The sequence below is a fragment of the Triticum urartu genome, chromosome 7A, assembly GCF_056163025.1.
Source record: "Triticum urartu cultivar PI428250 chromosome 7A, HENAU_Tu73, whole genome shotgun sequence".
Lineage (NCBI taxonomy): Eukaryota > Viridiplantae > Streptophyta > Magnoliopsida > Poales > Poaceae > Triticum > Triticum urartu.
The window spans coordinates 732,258,503-732,284,269 of record NC_141879.1 but is presented as its reverse complement, the minus strand read 5'-3'; the positions used below and the strand labels follow the sequence as shown (position 1 = coordinate 732,284,269).

The window sequence follows — 25,767 nt, the reverse complement described above, 5'->3', positions numbered from 1 at the left end:
TCATTTTCTCATACATTGAGTGTGGTGTGCACCGTCGTTCAAGCAGCAAGGCACGCGATTACTGATGCGTCAAGATCACATAAAATACGGGAAAGAAAATTTATTCCAACTTGATTAATTCATTATACGAGAAAAAGGAAAGGTGTTGAAATATGTCCTCCAACCACTAATTCCTAGAGGATCTCCCCACATCTGGGCGGTAGACATTGAGCGGGGAACACATGACATGATTGGACCCTTTCTTTCATAAAAAATAACTAATGGTCGACACGTGTGGTGGACGGCATGCCTGAACCCATCCAAAGTGCTCATCAAAAAACGGTCAGTCCGCGGCCATGCACGCCAATAACCATGATTCTATTGGTTCCTGTATTTCATGTGATTGCAATGCATTAGTAATAGCGTGCCTTGCTGCTTGAACTACAGTGCACACCAACCAATTTTAGAAAGATTGATAATTTGTGAGTGGAAAGAAAATTTATTCCAACTTGATTATTTGCACAATGTATGAGAGTTGAAACTAAAAATGTGTGAATTCGTAATATGAGAGCTGAAACTGAAATATACATATGATTATTTGCACAATGTATTCTGTTATCAATATAAGTACCATAACAGAATGAAAATATTTTTTCATACGCAGTTGCATGTTGAGGTGAAACTTTTTCACATATGGTTGCATGGTAGGGCGACATATTGGTGTCGCAAATCCTATATCTACGTAAGGCTACGAACATTTTACATAATATCCTAAAATTTGTTAATGGGGATCACCTATTTAGTGTTAAGATGGACCTTCTAACCAGATTTTCTCTATTTTGTGATTAATTTCATATGACAAATTACAAATTAAGCACAACGGAAATTAATATGATACGGTACAGTTAATTTAGCCATAGTCGGCAATTGATCAATCTTAATCAGCTCGTGGAATCAACCTACAATAATGCTCTCCTACTATGCTAAAGAGGAAGAGGACGTGCAGCCAAAACAGCAACACTGTCATGTGATTCCAAGACCAAGACAGATCTATGTACATGTTCTTCTCTGCATTAGTCCCTTCCCGCCACACGTGAAGCTACACTCCAATCTCCTCTGTTTATACTTTAGAGCGGGACATGGAGGTTTTGTCCTAACCGGGACTCGTCGTCGACCATGCGCACACATGCATGCATGTCGTACGTTGCGATGTACACGTCTCTGTACAGTGTACATGCAGCATCGACCGATATTCCGGCGGCCAGCCGGTGGAGATGTGCGTGTCTGGCGTCGCCGTCGGCGTGCAGGTTGGCTCCGATGGACATCGATCGGTCACTGGCTCATCCGTGGACGCATGCAAGGGGAGCGCGTCATCGGAGCTGCTCGGCGTCGTCGCCCTCGTCCGTGGCCGAGCAGGAGGCGCCGCCGCAGGTGTTTGCGGCGACGTCGGTGACGCGCAGACCGGTGTCGTAGACCTCGCCGGGCTGCCACTCAGCGGGGAGCACCGCCCAGTCGGCCCGCAGCCACTTGCCGCCGGAGCCCGCGGTGACCACGAGCCGGAGCCGCAGCGGACCGGCCGGCACGCGCGACGTGCGCCACACCGAGGGGGACGCCTCGCGCCGGGTCATGTACTGCCACGATGTTGGCAACGGTGCTGCGTCGCTGTTGGTGCCGCTAGAACCGGTGACCGCCTGCGCGACCTCGACGGCGGCGATGTCGGTCTGGCCGCCCTGGTAGAGGAAGCGGAGGGCGAGGTAGCCCTGGTCCCTGCTGCTCGTCTCCTCTACTTTAACGGCCAGGTTCTTGCTCTTGTACACGCAGGGAATCCTCCTGAAGTCCACGTCGAGGGCCGCGTCCGCGAGCTCGGCGCCACGGTCTGGCGTGGCCATGGCGGCAAAGGCGTCCTTGGTGAGCAGAAAGCGGCCAGCTGCTGTCTTGTTCGTGTCCGGCACTTCGCCTACGACGACGACCTTGACGCCATCCTTCGCGCACGCGCTCCGGCCCCTGCACCTCAGCTGGTAGCAGGCGCCGCACGCCCGGCCGCCGCGGAAGAAACCGGCGCTGACGGCGGCAATGTGGAAGCCCTCGTCGACGGCCGTCTCCGCCGCCGCCGGGCCACCGTACCCGCACGCGGCCCCGGTGAGCGCGCCGGCGTCGGGAGGGAGGATGGACGCGGTGGACCTGCGCGGGCACCAGCCGCAGCGGTACGTCGCCGACGAGGCCCGCGCGGCCGGCGCCGAGGCCAGCAGCAGGATCAGGACGGCAACCGCCGCGGGGAAGAGGGTCAGAAGCAGCTGCGGCAAGGCGGCCATTATCGCCGTTGGTTGTTGTAGATGGAAGATGTGATGAAGTGATGATAGCCTAGAATTAGTCCCGTCCAGCGGATCGATGGATAAGGCAGTTGTGAGAGACTCGTTGGAGAGGCCGGGGGTGCGTGGTGGTTTAAAGCGAGCGGGAGGACGAGCGGCATGGGCCGGGGACGTGGGGAGCACGATCGATCCAAGCCAAGGTGAAGGTGGCGCGAATGCGACGTGACCTCGCTCTCATGCGCGCGCGCAGAAACGGTCGTAAACTCGATCGCTAGTTGGCTAGTGCGCGCGCGAGACTTTGCACACGGGACGTACGCTTGGTCGAGAGTCGAGGGCAATGTCCGTCGACGTCGACCGACCTTGCCCCGTTGTCCGATCAGGACAATTGTCCGCGTACGACGACACACGGGTCGACGGATGTCGCTGTCCGAAAGCGAGCTGCCCACAATGAGTAACGAGCGCATGCATGCTGCCAGACCGTGTTGATTCCGTCCGTGATCCTGGAGTGACTGCGTGCATTGCACTCTCGACCGTGACGACAATAATTTCCATGCGACAGCTACTCGTGCACTTACATTAGTATTTCCTCCGTAAACTAATATAAAAGTGTTTCCAGAGGAAGTAATACATACATGAAATTTAACGGCTAAGCATATGCTCAGATTTCAAATTCGGCGTTTGATTGCATGCACGCGTGAAACAGCGGTCTCGTTGTTGCGTGCATGTGACCAGTGGTAGGCACCTACCGCTACAATGCTATGACACGGGCTCCCTTAAGCCTGAACAGCTCCGAATTAAGTGCCGGTGGTGGAGCTGAACGAGTGAGACTGGCAGCAAGGAATCTTTGGACTTGGACCCCGCCGGCCGGCATCGCCGACGGAGACGGGACAAAGGATTGAACCGGACCGGCCAGGCCAGGCCAGGCCGTACGTGGAGCAGAGATTAATTGTTCCGCACAACTTTTAAACAAGAATAGCTGCAATGAGAATCAAAGATCTTCACAGCTTCCTTTTCAAACTGAATATACTACTAGTACAAATGTTGCGCGGAACATTTAAATACTTACAACAGCTGCCATGAATATCACAGATCTTCACATTTGAACTTTTAAACGCGTATTATAATAGCTGCTACGAGTATCACAGATCTTCACATTTGAACTTTTAAATGCTTATTATAACAGCTGCTATGAGAATCAGCGATCTTGAGTTATTAACTAGTAACTCCACCACACACAAAAAAACAACTAATTAAGCTTTTTTATGGAACTAATTAAGTAATCAGAGCTGGAAATAGATCAACAGCATCGATCGATGGACGTGTGGGTGCGTGCCATGAATGAGCTTACATATATGTATATGTATTTGCACTCCATGAAACCCATGTGCTAACAGAAAACCTCCTAGCTAGCACAATTCTAATAATTCGCACAAGGGAGCTGGACATCAGCAGCAGAGACAGACCGATCTCCATGATTTCGCCTGCTTATCCTCAAGGCTGTCTTCGACTTCTCCAGGATGCATGCCAGTATATTTATTCATCTTTGTCTGAGGATTATAGTACCAATCCCGAGATATCGGCCATTTTACTTACTTAAATTAGCAAGCTGCCGTTGTAATAAACTGCAAGTGTACGCTCGTTGCTGCGGACTGGTATGTAATTATGTTAATAAATGTTTAGGATTTTGCTATAAATCGACGTTAGATTTTTTAGCATGGCAAATCAAATGTCTCAGATATTAAATTATGTTGTGGTGAGGATGCCACTTTTCTTTAGGAAACAGGGCAAATCCTTGTCATGTTCAGCTTTTGCCAGGATTTACCATGCTTGTTAAAACAAATTGCCATCCTCGTGGCAACATAATTGACCATAAAAAATGTTCGATCTGCCATGCCTAAGTCTGATTTAGATTTTTTACTTTTCCTTTATATATGGACTGGTTGATGTATTTTTGTTATTCAGTTAATGAAAAGGGGTTATGCTCGGTTAAGAAAAAGATTCTATATGTTTCTGAATATTTAATTGGCTACTGTGGATATGTATGGCCACATTTTCCGGAGCAAGCTAAGTAGACTGATAATTCTCAGTCAATCTTACATTTTCTTTCATACATACATATTAAAGGAATTGTTTCTTGTTAACAAGGGAATGGTGCAAAAGGACCTGGTACTACATTGAATTAAAGCGGTAGGACAATACTCTTACATTATGAGGAGTCAGGACCCAATAGGAATAGGAAATTACAAACCAGACCCTAACTTTTACAAGGAGGATCCGAACGGAAAAAAAGAAGATTGCAACCATGTCCAAATCCACTCCCGGTTTGATTCAGTTGCAATGTCGTCAAGCACGAAAACCACTTGGGATGCCACAAACCCCCACAACACCACCAACAGGACGTGGACCCCGAGTAGAAGCTTCATTGCCTTCCTTTTTAGCTCATGGGTTGCGAGGAAGATACATGATTGTCTTTCGACAAGATAGTTCAACGGCATGGCCACAATGGCCGGCAATCGACAACGGCGGCACACATTGTTGCTTCTTCGAGGATGCCATTGATGATGTGCTTATTCCAATGTATGCTATCCAGCACTCCACAACTCCTCTACTCCTTATCCATCTCCACGATGGCTTATAGAGTTGAGGCCGAGCAGAGGGCTCTCCTCCAGATCGGGGTGCCCGACAAGTTTATGGTAGGAGATGCCAGTGTTGTCGCGGCTGACTGAAGGAAGCACCGCACCACCACCATCATTAGCCAGACAAGCTGCGCCAGCCACTAGTCACTACTCGCATGTGACGGCGGCGCACTCCCTAACATCAACGCCACATGCCTCCGAGGCAGACTCAACCTTACTTCTATTATCTACACAAGGAACCAACACTCCTCTCCCATATCCACATCGAGTTCCAGCGCCACTGGTGAAGAATGGGGAGAGAGTCGGAGCGCCTCTCAACACGGGCGAGAGAGGGAGTGTGGGGTTTTAAAAAATGCCAGAATTTTTCTTAAAAAAATGTTCACCCAATTAAAAAACTCTTCATCTCGTGTAAAGAAAATTGTAGTTGAAAAGAATAAATCCTGCACGGATCTTAGTATTATCAATTGACTGAAAATTGGCAAGCCTGTTAGTGCTACTTATCTTGTCGGGATTATCACTGATTCATGAGCGGTAGTTAAGCAGGAAATTCTCATTAGAGATGGCTCCCGCTCCCGCTCTCGCTCCCGCTCCACCCACCCTGCCGGTCACCCCACCGGCCTCCAGCGACGCCCCAGCCACCAAAAACCCACCGGGCACCCCTGCCCCTTGTTGGGGAACGTAATAATTTCAAAAAATTTCCTACGCACACGCAAGATCATGGTGATGCATAGCAATGAGAGGGCAGAGTGTGATCTACGTACCCTTGTAGACCGACAGCGGAAGCGTTAGCACAACGCGGTTGATGTAGTCGTACGTCTTCACGGCCCGACCAATCAAGCACCGAAACTACGGCACCTCCGAGTTCTAGCACACGTTCAGCTCGATGACGATCCCCGGACTCCGATCCAGCAAAGTGTCGGGGAAGAGTTCCGTCAGCACGACGGCGTGGTGACGATCTTGATGTACTACCGTCGCAGGGCTTCGCCTAAGCAATGCTACAATATTATCGAGGTCTATGGTGGAAGGGGGCACCGCACACGGCTAAGAATATGATCACCTGGATCAACTTGTGTCTCTAGGGGTGCCCCCTGCCCCCGTATATAAAGGATCAAGGGGGGGGGGTGCGGCCAGCCAGGAGAGGGCGCGCCAGGAGGAGTCCTACTCCCACTGGGAGTAGGATTCCCCCCCTTTCCTAGTTGGAATAGGATTCGGGAGGGTGAAAGAGGAGAGAGAGAAGGAGGGGGGGGGGCGCCGACCCCCTCTCCTTGTCCTATTCGGACTAGGGGGGAAGGGGCGCGCGGCCCATCCCTGGCCACCTCTCCTCTCTTCCACTAAAGCCCACTAAGGCCCATATACCTCCCGGTGGGTTCCGGTAACCTCCCGGTACTCCGGTAAAATCCCGATTTCACCCGGAACACTTCCGATATCCAAATATAGGCTTCCAATATATCAATCTTTATGTCTCGACCATTTCGAGACTCCTCGTCATGTCCTTGATCACATCCGGGACTCCGAACAAACTTCGGTACATCAAAACTCATAAACTCATAATATAACTGTCATCGAAACCTTAAGCGTTCGGACCCTACGGGTTCGAGAACAATGTAGACATGACCGAGACACGTCTCCGGTCAATAACCAATAGCGGAACCTGGATGCTCATATTGGCTCCTACATATTCTACGAAGATCTTTTATCGGTCAGACCGCATAACAACATACGTTGTTCCGTTTGTCATCGGTATGTTACTTGCCCGAGATTCGATCGTCGGTATCTCAATACCTAGTTCAATCTCGTTACCGGCAAGTCTCTTTACTCGTTCCGTAATACATCATCTCACAACTAACTCATTAGTTGCAATGCTTGCAAGGCTTATGTGATGTGCATTACCGAGAGGGCCCAGAGATACCTCTCCGACAATCGGAGTGACAAATCCTAATCTCGAAATACGCCAACCCAACATGTACCTTTGGAGACACCTGTAGAGCTCCTTTATAATCACCCAGTTACGTTGTGACGTTTGGTAGCACACAAAGTGTTCCTCCAGCAAAATGGAGTTGCATAATCTCATAGTCATAGGAACATGTATAAGTCATGAAGAAAGCAATAGCAACATACTAAACGATCGGGTGCTAAGCTAATGGAATGGGTCATGTCAATCAGATCATTCATCTAATGATGTGATCCCGTTAATAAAATAACAACTCTTTGTTCGTGGTTAGGAAACATAACCATCTTTGATTAACGAGCTAGTCAAGTAGAGGCATACTAGTGACACTCTGTTTGTCTATGTATTCACACATGTATTATGTTTCCGGTTAATACAATTCTAGCATGAATAATAAACATTTATCATGAAATAAGGAAATGAATAATAACTTTATTATTGCCTCTTTGCACTAGAGTCAATAATCTAGTTCACATCGCCATGTGATTTAACACCAATAATTCACATCACCATGTGATTAACACCCATAGTTCACATCGTCATGTGACCAACACCCAAAGGGTTTACTAGAGTCAGTAATCTAGTTCACATCGCTATGGGATTAACACCCAAAGAGTACTAAGGTGTGATCATGTTTTGCTTGTGAGATAATTTTAGTCAACGGGTCTGTTATATTCAGATCCGTAAGTATTTTGCAAATATCTATGTCAACAATGCTCTGCACGGAGCTATTCTAGCTAATTGCTCCCACTTTCAATATGTATCTAGATCGAGACTTAGAGTCATCCAGATCGGTGTCAAAAATTTGTATCGACGTAACCCTTTACGACGAACCTTTTTGTCACGTCCATAATCGAGAAACATATCCTTATTCCACTAAGGATAATTTTGACCGTTGTCCAGTGATCTACTCCTAGATCACTATTGTACTCCCTTGCCAAAATCAGTGTAGGGTATACAATAGATCTGGTACACAGCATGGCATACTTCATAGATCCTATGGACAAGCCATAGGGAATGACTTTCATTCTCTTTCTATCTTCTGCCGTGGTCGGGTTTTGAGTCTTACTCAATTTCACACCTTGTTACACAGGCAAGAACTCTTTCTTTGATTGTTCCATTTTGAACTACTTCAAAATCTTGTCAAGGTATGTACTCATTGAAAAAACTTATCAAGCGTGTTGATCTATCTCTATAGATCTTGATGCTCAATATGTAAGCAGCTTCACCGAGGTCTTTCTTTGAAAAACTCCTTTCAAACACTCCTTTATGCTTTGCAGAATAATTCTACATTAGTTCCGATCAACAATATGTCATTCACATATACTTATCAGAAATGCTATAGTGCTCCCACTCACTTTCTTGTAAATACAGGCTTCACCGCAAGTCTGTATAAAACTATATGCTTTGATCAATTCATCAAAGCGTATATTCCAACTCTGAGATGCTTGCACCAGTCCATAGATGGATCGCTAGAGTTTGCACATTTTGTTAACATCTTTAGGATTGGCAAAACCTTGTGGTTGCATCATATACAAGTCTTCTTTAAGAAATCCATTAAGGAGTGCAGTTTTGTTATCCATTTGCCAGATTTCATAAAATGCGGCAATTCCTAACATGATTCGGACAGACTTTAAGCATCGATACGAGTGAGAAAATCTCATCGTAGTCAACACCTTGAACTTTGTCAAAAACCTTTTTCGACAAGTCTAGCTTCGCAGATAGTAACACTACTATCAACGTTCATCTTCCTCTTGAAGATCCATTTATTTTCTATGGCTTGCCGATCATCGGGCAAATCCATCAAAGTCCATACTTTATTCTCATACATGGATCATATCTCAGATTTCATGGCCTCAAACCATTTCGCGGAATCTGGGCTCATCATCGCTTCCTCATAGTTCGCAAGTTCGTCATGGTCTAGTAACATGACTTTCAGAAAAGGATTACCGTACCACTCTGGTGCAGATCTCACTCTGGTTTACCTACGAGATTCGGTAGTAACTTGATCTGAAGTTACATGATCATTATCATTAGCTTCCTCACTAATTGGTGTAGTAGTCACAAGAACAGATTTCTGTGATGAACTACTTTCCAATAAGGGAGAAGGTACAATTACCTTATCAAGTTTTCTACTTTCCTCCCACTCACTTCTTTCGAGAGAAACTCCTTCTCTGGAAAAGATCCATTCTCAGCAACGAATATCTTGCCTTCGGATCTGTGATAGAAGGTGTACCCAACATTTTCTTTTGGGTATCCTATGAAGACATATTTCTCCGATTTGGGTTTGAGCTTATCTGGATGAAACTTTTTCATATAAGCATCACAACCCCAAACTTTAAGAAATGACAACTTTGGTTTCTTGCCGAACCATAGTTCATACGGTGTCGTCTCAACGGATTTAGATGGTGCCCTTTTTAATGTGAATGCAGCTGTTTCTAATGCATAACCCCAAAACTATAGTGGTAAATCGGTAAGAAACATCATAGATTGCACTATATCCAATAAAGTACGGTTGTGACGTTCGGACACACCATTATGCTGTGCTATTCCAAGTGGCATGAATTTGTGAAACTATTCCACATTGTTTTAATTGAAGACCAAAATCGTAACTCAAATATTCGTCTCCGTGATCAAATCATAGAAACCTTATTTTCTTGTCACGATGATTTTCCACTTCACTCTGAAAGTCTTTGAACTGTTCAGATGTTTCAGACTTATGTTTCATCAAGTAGATATCTACTTAAGTCATCTGTGAAGGTTAGAAAATAACGATACCCGCCGTGAGCCTCTACACTCATCGGATCGCATACATCAGTATGTATTATTTCCAATAAGTCAGTTGCTCGCTCCATTGTTCCGGAGAACGGCGTTTTAGTCATCTTGCCCATGAGGTATGGTTCGCAAGCATCAAGTGATTCATAATCAAGTGATTCCAAAAACCCATCAGCATGGAGTTTCTTCATGCGCTTTACACCAATATGACCTAAACGGCAGTGTCACAAACAAGTTGCACTATCATTATTAACTTTGCATCTTTTGGCTTCAATATTATGAATATGTGTATCACTACGATCGAGATCCAACGAACTATTTTCATTGGGTGTGTAACCATATAAGGTTTTATTCATGTAAACAGAACAACAATTTATTCTCTTACTTAAATGAATAACCGTATTACAATAAACATGATTAAATCATATTCATGCTCAACGCAAACACCAAATAACACTTATTTAGGTTCAATACTAATCCCGAAAGTATAGTGAGTGTGCGATGGTGATCATATCTATCTTGGAACCACTCCCAACACACATCGTCACTTCACCCTTAACTAGTCTCTGTTTATTCTGCAACTCCCGTTTCGAGTTACTAATCTCAGCAACTGAACTAGTATCAAATACTGAGGGGTTTCTATAAACACTAGTAAAGTAAACATCAATAACATGTATATCAAATATACTTATGTTCACTTTGTCATCCTTCTTATCCACCAATTACTTGGGGTAGTTCCGCTTCCAGTGACCAGTCCCTTTGCAGTAGAAGCACTTAGTCTCAGGCTTAGGACCAGACTTGGGCTTCTTCACTTGAGCAGCAACTTGCTTGCTGTTCTTCTTGAAGTTCCCCTTTTTCCCTTTGCCCTTTTCTTGAAACTAGTGATCTTGTTAACCATCAACACTTGATGCTCTTTCTTGATTTCTACCTTCATCGATTTCTTCATCATGAAAAACTCGGGAATCGTTTCCGTTATCCCTTGCATATCATAGTTCATCACGAAGTTCTACTAACTTGGTGATGGTGACTAGAGAATTCTGTCAATCACTATTTTATCCGAAAGATTAACTCCCACTTGATTCAAGCGATTGTTGTACCCAGACAATCTGAGCACATGCTCACTAGTTGAGCGATTCTCCTCCATCTTTTAGCTATAGAACTTGTTGGAGACTTCATATCTCTTAACTCGGGTATTTTCTTGAAATATTAACTTCAACTCCTGGAACATCTCATATGGTTCATGACGTTCAAAACGTCTTTGAAGTCCCGATTCTAAGCCGTTAAGCATGGTGCACTTAAACTATCAAGTAGTCATCATATTGAGCTAGCCAAACATTCATAACGTCTGCGTCTGCTCCTGCAATAGGTCTGTCACCTAGCGGTGCATCAAGGACATAATTCTTCTGTGCAGCAATGAGGATAAACCTCAGATTATGGATCCAATCCGCATCATTGCTACTAACATCTTTCAACACAATTTTCTCTAGGAACATATCAAAATAAACATATGAAAGCAACAACGCGAGCTATTGATCTACAACATAGATATGCTAATACTACCAGGACTAAGTTCATGATAAATTAAAGTTCAATTAATCATATTACTTAAGAACTCCCACTTAGATAGACATCCCTCTAATCCTCTAAGTGATCACGTGATCCAAATCAACTAAACCATGTCCGATCATCACGTGAGATGGAGTAGTTTCATTGGTGAACATCACTATGTTGATCATATCTACTATATGATTCACGCTCGACCTTTCGGTCTCCGTGTTCCGAGGCCATATCTGTATATGCTTGGCTCGTCAAGTATAACCTGAGTATTCTGCGTGTGCAACTGTTTTGCACCCGTTGTATTTGAACGTAGAGCCTATCACACCCGATCATCACGTGGTGTCTCAGCACGAAGAACTTTCGCAACGGTGCATACTCAGGGAGAACACTTTTACTATGATAATTTAGTGAGGGATCATCTTATAATGCTACCGTCAATCAAAGCAAGATAAGATGCATAAAAAGATAAACATCACATGCAATCAATATAAGTGATATGATATGGCCATCATCATCTTGTGCTTGTGATCTCCATCTTCGAAGCACCGTCGTGATCACCATCGTCACCGGCGCGACACCTTGATCTCCATCGTAGCATCGTTGTCGTCTCGCCAATTTTATGCTTCCACGACTATCGCTACCGCTTAGTGATAAAGTAAAGCATTACAGCGCGATTGCATTGCATACAATAAAGCGACAACCATATGTCTCCTGCCAGTTGCCGATAACTCGGTTACAAAACATGATCATCTCATACAATAAAATTTAGCATCATGTCTTGACCATATCACATCACAACATGCCCTGCAAAAACAAGTTAGATGTCTTCTACTTTGTTGTTGCAAGTTTTACGTGGCTGCTACGGGCTTAAGCAAGAACCAATCTTACCTACGCATCAAAACCACAACGATAGTTTGTCAAGTTGGTGTTGTTTTAACCTTCGCAAGGACCGGGCGTAGCCACACTCGGTTCAACTAAAGTTGGAGAAACTGTCACCCGCTAGCCACCTTTGTGCAAAGCACGTCGGGAGAACCGGTCTCGCGTAAGCGTACGCGTAATGTCGGTCCGGGGCGCTTCGTCCAACAATACCGCCGAACCAAAGTATGACATGCTGGTAAGCAGTATGACTTATATCGCCCACAACTCACTTGTGTTCTACTCGTGCATATAACATCAACACATAAAACCTAGGCTCGGATGCCACTGTTGGGGAACGTAGTAATTTCAAAAAAATTCATACGCACACGCAAGATCATGGTGATGCATAGCAACGAGAGGGGAGAGTGTGATCTACGTACCCTTGTAGACCGACAGCGGAAGCGTTAGCACAACGCAGTTGATGTAGTCATACGTCTTCACGGCCCGACTGATCAAGCACCGAAACTACGACACCTCCGAGTTCTAGCACACGTTCAGCTCGATGACGATCCCCGGACTCCGATCCAGCAAAGTGTTGGGGAAGAGTTCCGTCAGCACGATGGCGTGGTGACGATCTTGATGTACTACCGTCGCACGGCTTCGCCTAAGCACTACTACAATATTATCGAGGTCTATGGTGGAAGGGGGCACCGCACACGGCTAAGAATATGATCACCTGGATCAACTTGTGTCTCTAGGGGTGCCCCCTGCCCCCGTATATAAAGGATCAAAGGGGGGGGGGTGCAGCCGGCCAGGAGAGGGCGCGCCAGGAGGAGTCCTACTCCCACCGGGAGTAGGATTCCCCCCCTTTTCCTAGTTGGAATAGGATTCGGGAGGGGGAAAGAGGAGAGAGAGAAGGAAGGGGGGCGCCGGCCCCCTCTCCTTGTCCTATTCGGACTAGGGAGGAAGGGGCGTGCGGCCCAGCCCTGGCCACCTCTCCTCTCTTCCACTAAAGCCCACTAAGGCCCATATACCTCCCGGGGGGTTCCGGTAACCTCCCGATACTCCGGTAAAATCCCGATTTCACCCGGAACACTTCCGATATCCAAATATAGGCTTCCAATATATCAAACTTTATGTCTCGACCATTTTGAGACTCCTCGTCATGTCCTTGATCACATCCGGGACTCCGAACAAACTTCGGTACATCAAAACTCATAAAATCATAATATAACTGTCATCGAAACCTTAAGCGTGCGGACCCTACGGGTTCGAGAACAATGTAGACATGACCGAGACACGTCTCCGGTCAATAACCAATAGCGGAACCTGGATGCTCATATTGGCTCCTACATATTCTACGAAGATCTTTTATCGGTTAGACCGCATAACAACATCCGTTGTTCCTTTTGTCATCGGTATGTTACTTGCCCGAGATTCGATCGTCGGTATCTCAATACCTAGTTCAATCTCGTTACCGGCAAGTCTCTTTACTCGTTCCGTAATACATCATCTCACAACTAACTCATTAGTTGCAATGCTTGCAAGGCTTATGTGATGTGCATTACCGAGAGGGCCCAGAGATACCTCTCCGACAATCGGAGTGACAAATCCTAATCTCGAAATACGCCAACCCAACATGTACCTTTGGAGACACCTGTAGAGCTCCTTTATAATCACCCAGTTACGTTGTGACGTTTGGTAGCACACAAAGTGTTCCTCCGGCAAAATGGAGTTGCATAATCTCATAGTCATAGGAACATGTATAAGTCATGAAGAAAGCAATAGCAACATACTAAACGATCGGGTGCTAAGCTAATGGAATGGGTCATGTCAATCAGATCATTCATCTAATGATGTGATCCCGTTAATAAAATAACAACTCTTTGTTCATGGTTAGGAAACATAACCATCTTTGATTAACGAGCTAGTCAAGTAGAGGCATACTAGTGACACTCTGTTTGTCTATGTATTCACACATGTATTATGTTTCCGGTTAATACAATTCTAGCATGAATAATAAACATTTATCATGAAATAAGGAAATGAATAATAACTTTATTATTGCCTCTAGGGCATATTTCCTTCACCCCTGACCTACCCCTTTCCACAAACCCCCTAGATGAGCTCATACCATCTGTGGCTCCACCGCCTTCACCATTCTTCGACCTACCATATGTCAAGGCCGGGCGGGTTGCGCTCCGATGCTTCCTCGGCTGCGGCAACACCGTGGGCTTGGAGTTTGAAGATGACTGCTCCTACTACCTCCGCCTTGCCATCACCACACCAGCCCTCCACCTCGCCTCACCGCTCTACATCGCCTTCGGCTACTCCAACCATCACCTCGACGCCGTTGTTGTTGCTGCACTGCTACAGGCTGTCCTGGGTGGCTCTGTTGCTCACTTCTTTGTTGCGCAATGCTCTCCTCTGGTCTTACGTTTCCACGTCGCTTCTGCGCGCGTGGCAGAGATGATCCTCGCTCAAACCACTCTCCGCTTCCGCAACTATTTCTTTTCTTTCGCAAGGACTCTACCCTCCTTCCTGTCTCCACCACACTCTGCCGCTACATGCATGACGCTTGCCCAGCTGCTCCAAATCCCAGATGACTTGGGTCTTCAGTTCGAAGTTGTAGCTTGGTCACAACTTTGTTCCCACGTTACCGCCCGTTCATGCTGTCAGCCTCATGGCTGCCGAATGTACGCGCGTGTAATCCAATTCCCCTTCACTCTCAACGCCACGACTATGGCTCTTGTCCTCGCTCACCTGTTTGGGGAGTCCTACCTTCATTTCGAGGTCACTGGCAACGGAGACTCCTACTTCTCCTTCACCGTTGCATCGCCCGCGGTAGCCAAACTGATCGCCTCCATGGGAGACTACCGCAAGAGGGGCATGTTGATCCGCTTCGCTGGCCTATGCTCAAAAGTGGTGCCCAACGCCTTCTTCGTGCTGATGCCATGCCCCCGTCGCTTTGTTCCACGTCTTCCTCTTCGTTGTCGGTCGTCTCTGCATCACTGCCACCAACGCCTTCAACTCTGATTTGCCTAAGGTGAGACGAAAATGGCCAGATATTAGTTTCTTTTACCGCATGCTAAATGTTAGTTGCTTTAACCAACTTCCACCTCATGTGCACTACACTCACCATACACACCCGTTTTGGATTACTTTCATGCCAATCACTATCAGACCTAATGAACTACTAGTTGAATCAGCCCTAAACCACTGTTTTTCTGTTCAACATGATTTCCACGCAATCAAGGTTCATGACCTAATTTTTAAATCCGGCGTCTCCTCCCGCCCAGTCAAATTTGAAATTCTCAAATTGGGGTCTCTTGACTTTGAAGGGTTTTGTCTTTTTCTTTTTGACCACCTCGATCTAGCCGTTGCCCACTACAGCCGTTTCCCACAATCTTATTTTTCCCTCTCCTTCTCCTCGCTGCCCACACGTCCTGGATCCATACTTGGGCCTGACACCATCACCACCAGCCACTCCATGCACCGATACGGCCGACCCTCGTGTCCACGGCATCGCTGCACGGCCGGTCAGCTCTGCATGCATTGCGGTCCCACAACATGCACAATGATGAAGCCGCTGCGTCCCCCGACAGAGCAAATCCCACAAAAGATCCGTACGTACCACATGATGCCGAGCATGCGGGCGTGGTGTGCACAGGAACCGATAACCCCCCATCGGTCTCTCTATCTATGCCAAAATTGGACACCCCACCTGACCCACGTGCATCTAAGTCGGGCGCCAACGCGCCGCCTCCTGTCTCCCCACACGCCGTCCCGATGATCGAGCCAGGAGAGAATCTCGCATTGGGAACCAATGATCTCACGCGGCCTCACGCGCTGGCCTGCGTTACCACACCTCTGCCGCACCCCCCCTCTATCCCTGACCAACATCTAACCATAATCATCACCTCTAAACCCTACCTAATCCCTCCATCACCACGCCTCACTCCCCGTCGCCTCAACCGCTGACACACGCAAACGATGTCGCCCCTCTGACGACCGATACGCTGCATGCTCGGTCCAACGGCTCCACGACGCCCACATATCGACACATGTTGCTCTCCGGTCCACATACCCATAGTCTACCGCTGCCCCGCCCCCTATATATCTCCACGACGGCTCCTCCCTCCTCATCACTCCCTCCCACCTCCATCCGCCAAAAGGAGACGCTGCTGCTTCCGTTGCCTCGCCCTAGACCACTATGTTGAGCTCTGCCGTGATCCCGTCCGCTGCGCCCTCTGCTGGAGGAACGGCCACCGTAGCCGCGATTGTAGGTACCGACGGATCTGGCCCTTCTTCCCTCCCCTACCAGATACTTTTATTTCCGTTCCTAATCCAGCCTTCTGCCTCCGCAGTATGGAACCCGGTAGCTCATCGTCCGCTGCGGCCGCCGATCCACGCACCCTCATGATCGGGCAGATCCCCGTCATCCTCTCTAAGCCTTTCCCCACTGTATGTGTGCCATCCCCCTTCATCCTCCACGGCGTCCTTGTTGGCACCAATGGCGTCCCACTCCCCCCAACTCGCCGCCACGCTCCTCAGCACCTCCCACCACCCCACACCATGATCCCATGCACACACACTCCTCCCCCTTCAACACCCAGGAGCTCAGAGATCGCCTTGCCGACGTGCTCATCACCTCCCAGCACACCATAGCCACATCCTATGTATCTGAATCCGACTCTGATGATGAGTTGCCTCGCCCTTTCCGTGATGCTGGACCGCTGCCTCCCTGTAGAGACATGCCTCTCGTTGCCGCGCCACCCTGTCTAGTGCACTGCCCACGCCGTTTCGCCTTTGCCCACCTCCGAACACCTGACACCAACCCCACTCCACTCATCCGCCGTGCCATCTAGCTTACGTGCGGCAACCCCGCCTTCATCATGGGTGGCTCATGGCATGGGGTTGCTTGCCTCACCTTCCACACCCCCTCTGCACGGAATGATGTCATTCACCGCAGCCCTATAGACTTCGAAGGTAACTCCATCACCATCGAGCCGGTCGAGCACGTTGACCGCTCCATTGCTATATTCACTGACCTAGTCGAAATCGAGGTATCCGAGTTCCCGCATCAGATTTGGCACAACGACGGCATTCGCTTCGCCTTGGCCTTCCTCGGCGACGTATGTGCCGTTGATGACTTCTGCCTGCATGTCATTGACTACACATCTGTTTGCGCTTTGGTCCTGCTCCAGTCGGCAAGCCAGCCCCGCCCGACATTGTCATCCAGCTCCCTCCCATCAATGAAATCAAGATAGCCAAAGTAGTGGAAATCTCACGTTGGCACCACGGTGATGGCGCCAATCCTTTGAGTGGCGACTCTTCTGATGGAGACTCCGCCCCTCTCTCTCAGCGTGCCACCCCATGACCCGCCTCCCCAGTACAACTCGCCCCAGTCATCTCTACCATTCGTGCTGGCTGGCGCGCCGACCCCACGTATAATGGGACACGACCGGTGGCTGTCAGTGGAGCCGCACCTGCGGCCCCGGCCTCATCCGGCCATGACACCAATGCTTCTGCCATCTCTTTCCTTCGCCTCCACCTGGTTCTATGCACCAGCCCCTTATCATCTCCGACGATGATTCTGCCGGCTCTGAGGACATGCATGCTCCGCTCCTGGATGCAGACCTACCAAGGTCCATGGACGTGGTGCATGCACTCGAGGGGGGGGGCTCTTCGGGCCCTCTTGTCATCCGCCCTTCGCCGCTGGTCGGGGCTGTGGCCCCGCCACCACTGCCTTCGCTCCATGCGGATGCTGCCCCGCCTGCTCGACTGCTCACTCCCTCTGACACCTCTGCCTTTACGGCAGTTGTGTCGGAGGCTTCTGACACGACAATCATCCCCAAATTCACCTTTTTGGCTGGCGAATCGTCCCGTACTGCTGGTAATGTCCCACTCCCCCACTCTCCTGCTCTATCAATTCCTCTACACACTACCACAACTACCCTAACCCATGAAAATCCTGATGCAGCGCTGCCTCTCCATGATCTGGACACCCATGAGTGTACCATACATAAGGAACGCCGTAAGACCGCCCGTGACCAGTCCTGCTCTAAGGACAAGCTACGCCATAGCGCACGGCTCGCCGGCAAGGAGGCTCGATACTCGCCTATGCTCGCTAAGGCGGTCAAGGCCAAGGCAGCTCGCCTATCTGCCGCGGACGTGGGCACGGCTATCGACCGCGCCATCCATGAGGCTCGCATTGACGTCTCCGATGGCCCTCCGGCCTCAGCTGAAGATCTCGCTGCCATCGCCCTGCTCTGCGGGGCGGATGATGGCCAGGTTGACGCCATCCTCAAAGCTGGCGACTCGGCCTCCAGTGCTGAAGATTCTCCATGATCAGCACGCCAGCTCTGCTTTGCTCTGCGGGGGGCGACTCCATGCCGCCGCCAGTTGTTCGCGCCTTTCTCTCGCTAGTAGTGTCTCTATACTTCTGGCCCCTCGAGTGTGATCGTTTGACCATGTACTGTTCTACTGATGCGGTGTACCTTTTGCTACCGTGTAACTGTCGTTGTTCGGACTTAAAACCCTGGTGTACGCAACTTTCTCATGAGTAATGCAACCTTCTCTATATGTTCATGGAATGTACGTGGACTTGGTGACCAGGATAAATGCTCCAACGTCCTCTCTGAACTAATCTCTATCAATCCACATATCACCCTACTACAAGAATCTAAACTTGACACGCTACCGGATCCAAAACTAAGCTCTTTCATGCCCCGTCAGCTTGATCAAGTTTTTACCTTAGCTGCTGAAGGCACTGTGGGTGGCACCATCTCTGCCATTAACTCCGCACTGTTTCAAGTGATCTCCTTCTCTTACCTACCTTTTTCCTCAACTCTGATACTGCGATCAACGACAACTGACCGTAACATAGCCATCACTAACATTTACGCCCCCTCCTCACGCGCGCTCAAGCAACAATTCTTCGATGAATTTTTAGCCATCGCCCAACTAGATGGTTCGCCCTGGCTACTCGTAGGTGACTTCAACCTCCTACGATCTCCCTTAGACAAAAACAACGATGCTTTCCGACACTCAGAGGCCAACGCTTTCAACCAAATAATTGATACACTTGCCCTCATCGAGTCACCACTTCTAGACCGCCAATTTACTTGGTCTAACAACAGAACCACACCCACCCTTGAATGCATCGACCGCGCCTTCTTCAACTTAGCCTGGGTTGATGCCTTCCCCAACTCCTCACTCACACCCCTCACGCGTTTCACGCCTGATCACGTCCCCCTCATCATCCACGTCACCACAACAATCCCGCGCTCAAACTTCTTTAAATTCGAAGCTGCTTGGGCCAATTTGCAGCCCTGTTGAGATATCATCTCCTCGGTTTGGGCCTCGCATTGGCCCACTTCGCCGCCCAACTCGGCCGCCCCCTCGCCACACTGCTCAAGCAAACCTAGGCCGCGCTTAAAAAATGGGCCCGCTCGCGCCTTCCCGCCCCCCTCCGCGACTCTCGCTGCAAATTTGCCATCTCTGCTCTCGGCCACGTAGAAGAATCTAGGCCTCTCTCCCCACCAGAACAACTCACATGTAAGTTCATTGTTTCTCACACTATTCTAGAAAAAATGTCCTACTGGAAATGGCAAGCCAAAGTGTCCCAAGCAATTCATGGCGGTGAAAACTCCAAGTTCTTCCACATGTCCGCCTCACAACGGCTTAGAAAAAACAAAATCTTCTCCCTCACTCGAGACGGCACGGTTTTTACCTCGCATCACCAAAAAGCTGACATCCTGCGGGCATTTTTTGTCACGCTCAACGGCTCCACTGTCTCCACGACTTGGCCTTTTGATCTCGCGTCGATCTATCCTCACCCCGTACCTGGTCTTCCTGCCCTTGACGCCCCTTTCACCGAAGATGAGATCAAATTGGCCTTCTTCCAAATGAACCCACAAGCAAGCCCCGGCCCTGATGGTTTCGGCCCATCTTTCTATAAAACATTCTGGCCCTCTATCAAGCAGGTAATATTCTCCTTCTTCGCACAGTTTCACCAAGGTGTGGCAGACACAGAGCATCTAAATCATGCCCATATTGCTCTACTTCCAAAATATGCCTCCTCACCCTCACCGGACGCATTCAGACCAATTTCCTTGCAAAACTGCCCGGTCAAAGCTGTTGCCAAGGTTCTAACTTCGCGCCTCAAACTCTTCATCCCTCAGATCGTCCATGGTAATTAGACTGGCTTCATCACTGGTAGGAACATTGCTGAAAACTACGTCTTCGCAGCAGATCTTATCAGCTGTTGTCACTCTCGCAAACGCCCAACCATGATCTTCAAACTTGACTTCAGAAAGGCATTTGATTCGGTTGCTTGGAACGCCCTAGACAAAATCCTGGCTGTCCGTGGCTTCTCCCAAACTTTCCGTGGTTGGATTCAAAATATCCTCCATACTGGCAAGACTGCCATCCTCCTCAATGACATTCCAGGTCATTGGATCCCATGTAAGAATGGTCTGCGTCAGGGCGACCCGGCCTCCCCCTACCTCTTCCTAATAGTAGTTGATCTACTCCAGCAACTTATCATACAGAGCACCGACCCCGATCTCCATCACCCCATCTTTACCCACCTGCCCCCTACCATCCACCAATACGCAGACGATACATTGATCATCGCAGCCGCCTCTCCCGCCGCAGCTGCCACACTAAAAAAAATCCTTTAGAACTTTTCTCAAGCTACTGGCCTCACCATAAACTTCTCCAAAACAACACTAGCAACCTTGCACGTTAATGAAAACCTAGCTGTCACCACTGCCCTCGCCATGGATTGCATGCGTGCCCCCTTCCGCAAACCTATCTTGGACTTCCCCTCGCTCCAACCAAGCCTCCATCCACTGCCTTTGCCCCGTTAATCAAACGATCCCTAAAACTTCCCACTGGATGGCGTGCCAAGCTCCTAGACAGAGGCGATCGACTCATTGTTGACACCAGATTTGGGCATGGTCAAAAACATAATTAAGAAGGCTTCAAATGGAAAAGTGCTCAAAGTGAGAAAGTTCCGTATCGTCAAAAGGAGAAACTTTGATATTTGGTCCGTAGCCATCCGATCTAATCTCTAAGGCCGAAGTTGTGTTTGAAATAGTGAGATTTTGCATTCTGAACACTATTCGGCTGATTATGCCCCCAATATGGCCTCATAGGGGAAATGTTTCTATACGGATTGTCTTCGTCTCGTCAAAACGATCGATTTTGATATAAAAAACGTCTAAAGGGGAGCTCGTATGCAAAAGTTAGAGCCAAAAAGGTGTGCTGCATAAGTCTGCCCCGGAAGTTCCGGGCAAAACTTCCGGGGAGGTTCCCGGCGAAACCAAAAGTTTGCATGCGGTGCGCCCCGAAACTGGAATTTTAACATTATTTGCAGATTTGCGGGGCCGATTTCGACATCAAGATGACCTCGGATGAAAAAGTGATCAACTAAGGAATATTTCTGCATTGCAAGATCTACAACTTTGCTTTTGGGACCATTGCGATTCGAAGCCATATGCGACCTCCAGGAGCTGTGCAAGAGGGCTACTTGATGTAATTTTAGCCCGGAAGTTCCGGGCTGACCGGAAGTTCCGGCCCTCATAGTCCGAGTTAGGTTATGTTTTGATGTTTTGGACGTGATTTGAGTCCTTTTCTTGTACGGGAAGTCCAGCCACCTCATATATATGTAAGGGGTGACGGCCGATTGAACAACACACAATTGATCAATCAATATATCATCTTTTTACCTTTACCTTTATCTCTCTCCCTTGTTCTTCTTCTTCCTCGTTCTTCGTTCGTTCTCCGTTTGCAGGGCGGCGAACCTCGATGCCCTAGGGGCGATCAGGTCGACCTAGGGCAGCCCATAGCTGCCGCGCGCCCTGACGGGGTCCCTCCCGGGCGTGTGGGGTTTCGGGTCCTCAAAAGCACCCGCCGGATTGTCTTGCGTACCGCGCTTCCGGCGGGTCTCCTTCGGCATGAGCTGCGGTGCATCACCCCCGGCGTCGAAGATACACGGTGACGTGTTCATGTGCGAACACACTTTTTGGCGACTCCGCTGGGGACGAAGCTTTGAACTGTCTCCAGCCCGTTCTTGCTACGAAGAGATCGTCATCAAGTTGCTGCAATCTACAAAGGTAATATGAACACTCAATTCCCTTTTGTAGATGCAAATAATCCATATGTTGTTGCTGGATCACCTAATGAGCATAATGTATTAGCTAGCCCTAGTTTTATCAATCATGCATCTAATTATGCGCAAGGGCCAATGCAAAGCAATCTTCATGCTTCAAATTCTTATGATTTTAGCAACGTACAACATATGTATCCAAACTCTCATGCATCGGCAACCCCACAAATCCATATGCCGATGAACAACATGATGGGTTTGGTTAATCAATTTGAAACACCTCATGTTAAAATTTCCAATAGAATACAAGAAAATGTTTCACCTTTTTATTCATTGGCAACTAATTTGCAATATGTGAATACAACCTTGCTGATGGATGAGAGAATTGGCCATGCTACTGCTAGCTATTCGGCCAGTTACTCTCAACCGTCATATGCTAGACCTCATGTTAGTAATTTTTCGGCACCATACACAACTGTAGATGCTCAAAATTCGGCTACACACCTTTCAAGTCATAGCCGAATAAATGTAAATTTTACAGGAGCGGTTGTGCCAAATATTGTAGAAGATGAGGTAGTGGTGGCTGCATTGAAGAGTTTAGTCCAGAATAAGAGGATTAGTGCTATTTGCCTTGAACAACATGAAAAAGGGCTATTTCCTGATTATGCCGCAATAAAAGCTAGAGTTTTGCAAGAAGATGAATATTTGCCAATTGATAAAATTGGCGAGCAAAAATATGGTTTTACAACAATGCATATGCCTTCACCTAGTACTACATCATATTATACACCCCCTACACTACTGTAAAATTTCGGCAACACCCGTGTGTCATTGCCGAAAGAATCTAAAAACATCGGGGGGTAATCGTATCCGGAGTGGGCTGAATTTGATAAAAAGCTTAAAGCCAACTTTGCCGCTCGCCGCCAGAAACAAATAGAAAAAGAATTGGCTTAGATAAAAGAAGCATTGCCAATGGGTAGTATCGATGAAAAGAAGGATGATTCGGAACTCGAAAGTGCTTCGGTTGAAAAAGCCGAATCAAGTAGTATATATTCCAAATCCATCAAATCCAAAGAGGCAAGTATTATTGAGAAAGGGCATGGCAAGCATAGCAAAACAACCATGCTTGATTTTCTGAAGTTAATGGAACCTACTTCCTGCCCTATGAGTTTCGTGCCATAGAAATTGACAAGCTTCAAGGACAAGAACAAGTAGCCGAACAAAGTTCAATTGACAAAGATCTTCAAATTTATGATGCACGAAATCAAGAAGAAAATTGTGACATGGTGTTGGGAAGTCATCCAGAAGCAAAGCACAATATTATTCATCATATGCAATCATCATGCACTCACAACATATTTGAAGAGGTATGTCTAGCAAGTAATTTACCTATTTTCAGATTTGGTCACAACTTTATTGTTGATGCATCTATTAGAAAAATTCTAGTAAGTAATTTTCAAAGACCAATGAAGAAGGGCAATTTACTTGTTAACGATAAAATTGTTACTAAGCATATCGGCCAATATATTGTACCGTTCAAAGAGACCGATAGTGACTTATTACTGCAGCCAAAGTTTTTCCCATTGCTTTATTTAAAGTTCATATCTAATTGGGTAGCTTTTCTTGCTTCATGCTTGGCTTATGCATGGTCTCAATTGAGACGTGTATGTTCTAACTACTTTGATTTCATAAATTTAAAGCCAAGGTTAAAATCTTTTGGGAAAACCGATGCTAGTATAGTTTCTTATTTAATGACATCGGAAAAAGTATGCGAAAGAGAATTCATAGCCGAATGGGAAGATGCCAAATATGAACCATTCGTTTGCTTAACTCCAAAGCCGTTCTCACAAAAAGATCGGCTAGAAAACAAAAAGTATACCTTCAATTCAAACATGTGTGATCAAATCTTTACTTTGTTGTTGAAAAATAATTACATTAGAATTCTTGATCACCATGTCAAGCCATCTATCCAAGGACGAATGTATTGTAAGTTGGATGATTCGTCCAAGCATAATTTTGAGGATTGCCACATGTTTCGTCAAATAGTTAAATCGGCCATTGAAAAAGGACGATTGAAATTTGTTGAAACACCAAATGATGACCAGTCTATTCCGATTGGTCTTGATGGAAAAAAGTTTTTGCATCGGCTACTTCAAGCCGATCCATCTAAAGAGAAGGTAAAAACTGCAGGTGATGGGATCAAGCTTTCAAGTAAAGAAGAAGTTGAAGATCACAATGAACATGAACTTGAGGGTGAGAATTCCATCGAAGCTACAATGAAGACGCTAAGGACGGGGGGGGGGGGGGGGGGGCAACAAGAAAATCCAATGATCGATGAAAGCAAACCACAAGAAAACAAAGGCCGAAATAAGCGCAAGTGTAAGAGATCAAAAATCACCTTCACCGAACTATTGGATAAATATCAAAAGAAGAGTGGAGAGAAGAATGCTTATCGGCCAAATCATGCAAAGAAACCAAGATCACCCCCAAGGCGCAAATATGAGGATCGGTATTCGCAAAGTGAGCATTTTAATGCAACATATTCATATCCTTATTTTGGGCCGCCAGTGCCAATGCCGTGGATGCATCCCTATGCTCATGTAGATCCGTATCCATCATGGGACATGTATGATACAAGGGCACACTCTCCATCTTATTTTAGACCATATAACCAATATTATGCATCTCCGAGAAGATCACATTTGAACAATCATATGTTAAAGGCCGTTTCAATCATAAGGAATCGGTCCGGAGCTCAAAGAAGAAGAAAGAGGTGGTCAAACAAGTGTAGCGTGTTAAAAGAGATGGTCGTAAGAGTGCAACATCAGATTTGATCTCAAATGAAAAAGAGCCAATTAATGTGTTGACATTGGCTACTAAAGGCAATGAGACGAAGCAACCAATTATCAAGAGTCAAAGTGCCAAATCTGAAGAAAAGAAGTTGACAGTGCCCAAGGTAAAACAAGAATTGCCATTGCTTCAAATAAAATCACAGCCGGGGTGCCCACTCGGCTTATCGTATTGGCGAAAGAAGGAATTACAAAAACTTAGTGCACAAGAGCTGAAAAAGAAGAACATGGCATGGGTTCCCAAGAGGAGCAGTCAAAATAAAAATGATGTGCAACCTTCTATTGCAACAAGTGTTATAAAAGTGAAGAAAGAGAAGGATGGAAACTAGAAACAATTAAGCTGAAGGTTTGCATCACCCCATCAAAATCTTCGGTTAGCACATCATCCATGTTTTTCAACCATACCATTGATGCCTTTGCCATGGAATTCATCATCAGGTATGATAAATTACCCTCCCTAGATTTATTTTGATCCATGGAAGCGACATAATTTTCTGCATCATGAGAGGGTATTACCAAATCTCTGTACAATTTATTAGCTACATTTTTTCTTGCTAATCCAAAGGGCCAAAATATTTGATTGCTATTTCATTTGTTTATTTCGGCTATACATGATTTGGTGAATGAATTCTACATGGACCTCATGGTAATGGCCGATACTTATCTATCGCCCTAAGAATATATGTAAGAATGGCCGGTGTGGTACTCTAACACCGTCCTTAGTTTGAGTAGAGATTGA

The 25,767-nt window shown here is 47.0% G+C and overlaps 2 pseudogenes; one reads left to right on the top strand and one right to left on the bottom strand.

Annotated features, from left to right (window-relative positions):
• Positions 1-884: 884 nt before the first annotated feature.
• LOC125520315 (expansin-like A4 pseudogene) lies at positions 885-2,456 on the bottom strand (annotated as a pseudogene).
• Positions 2,368-18,413, top strand: LOC147962404 (uncharacterized; annotated as a pseudogene).
• Positions 18,414-25,767: the final 7,354 nt, after the last annotated feature.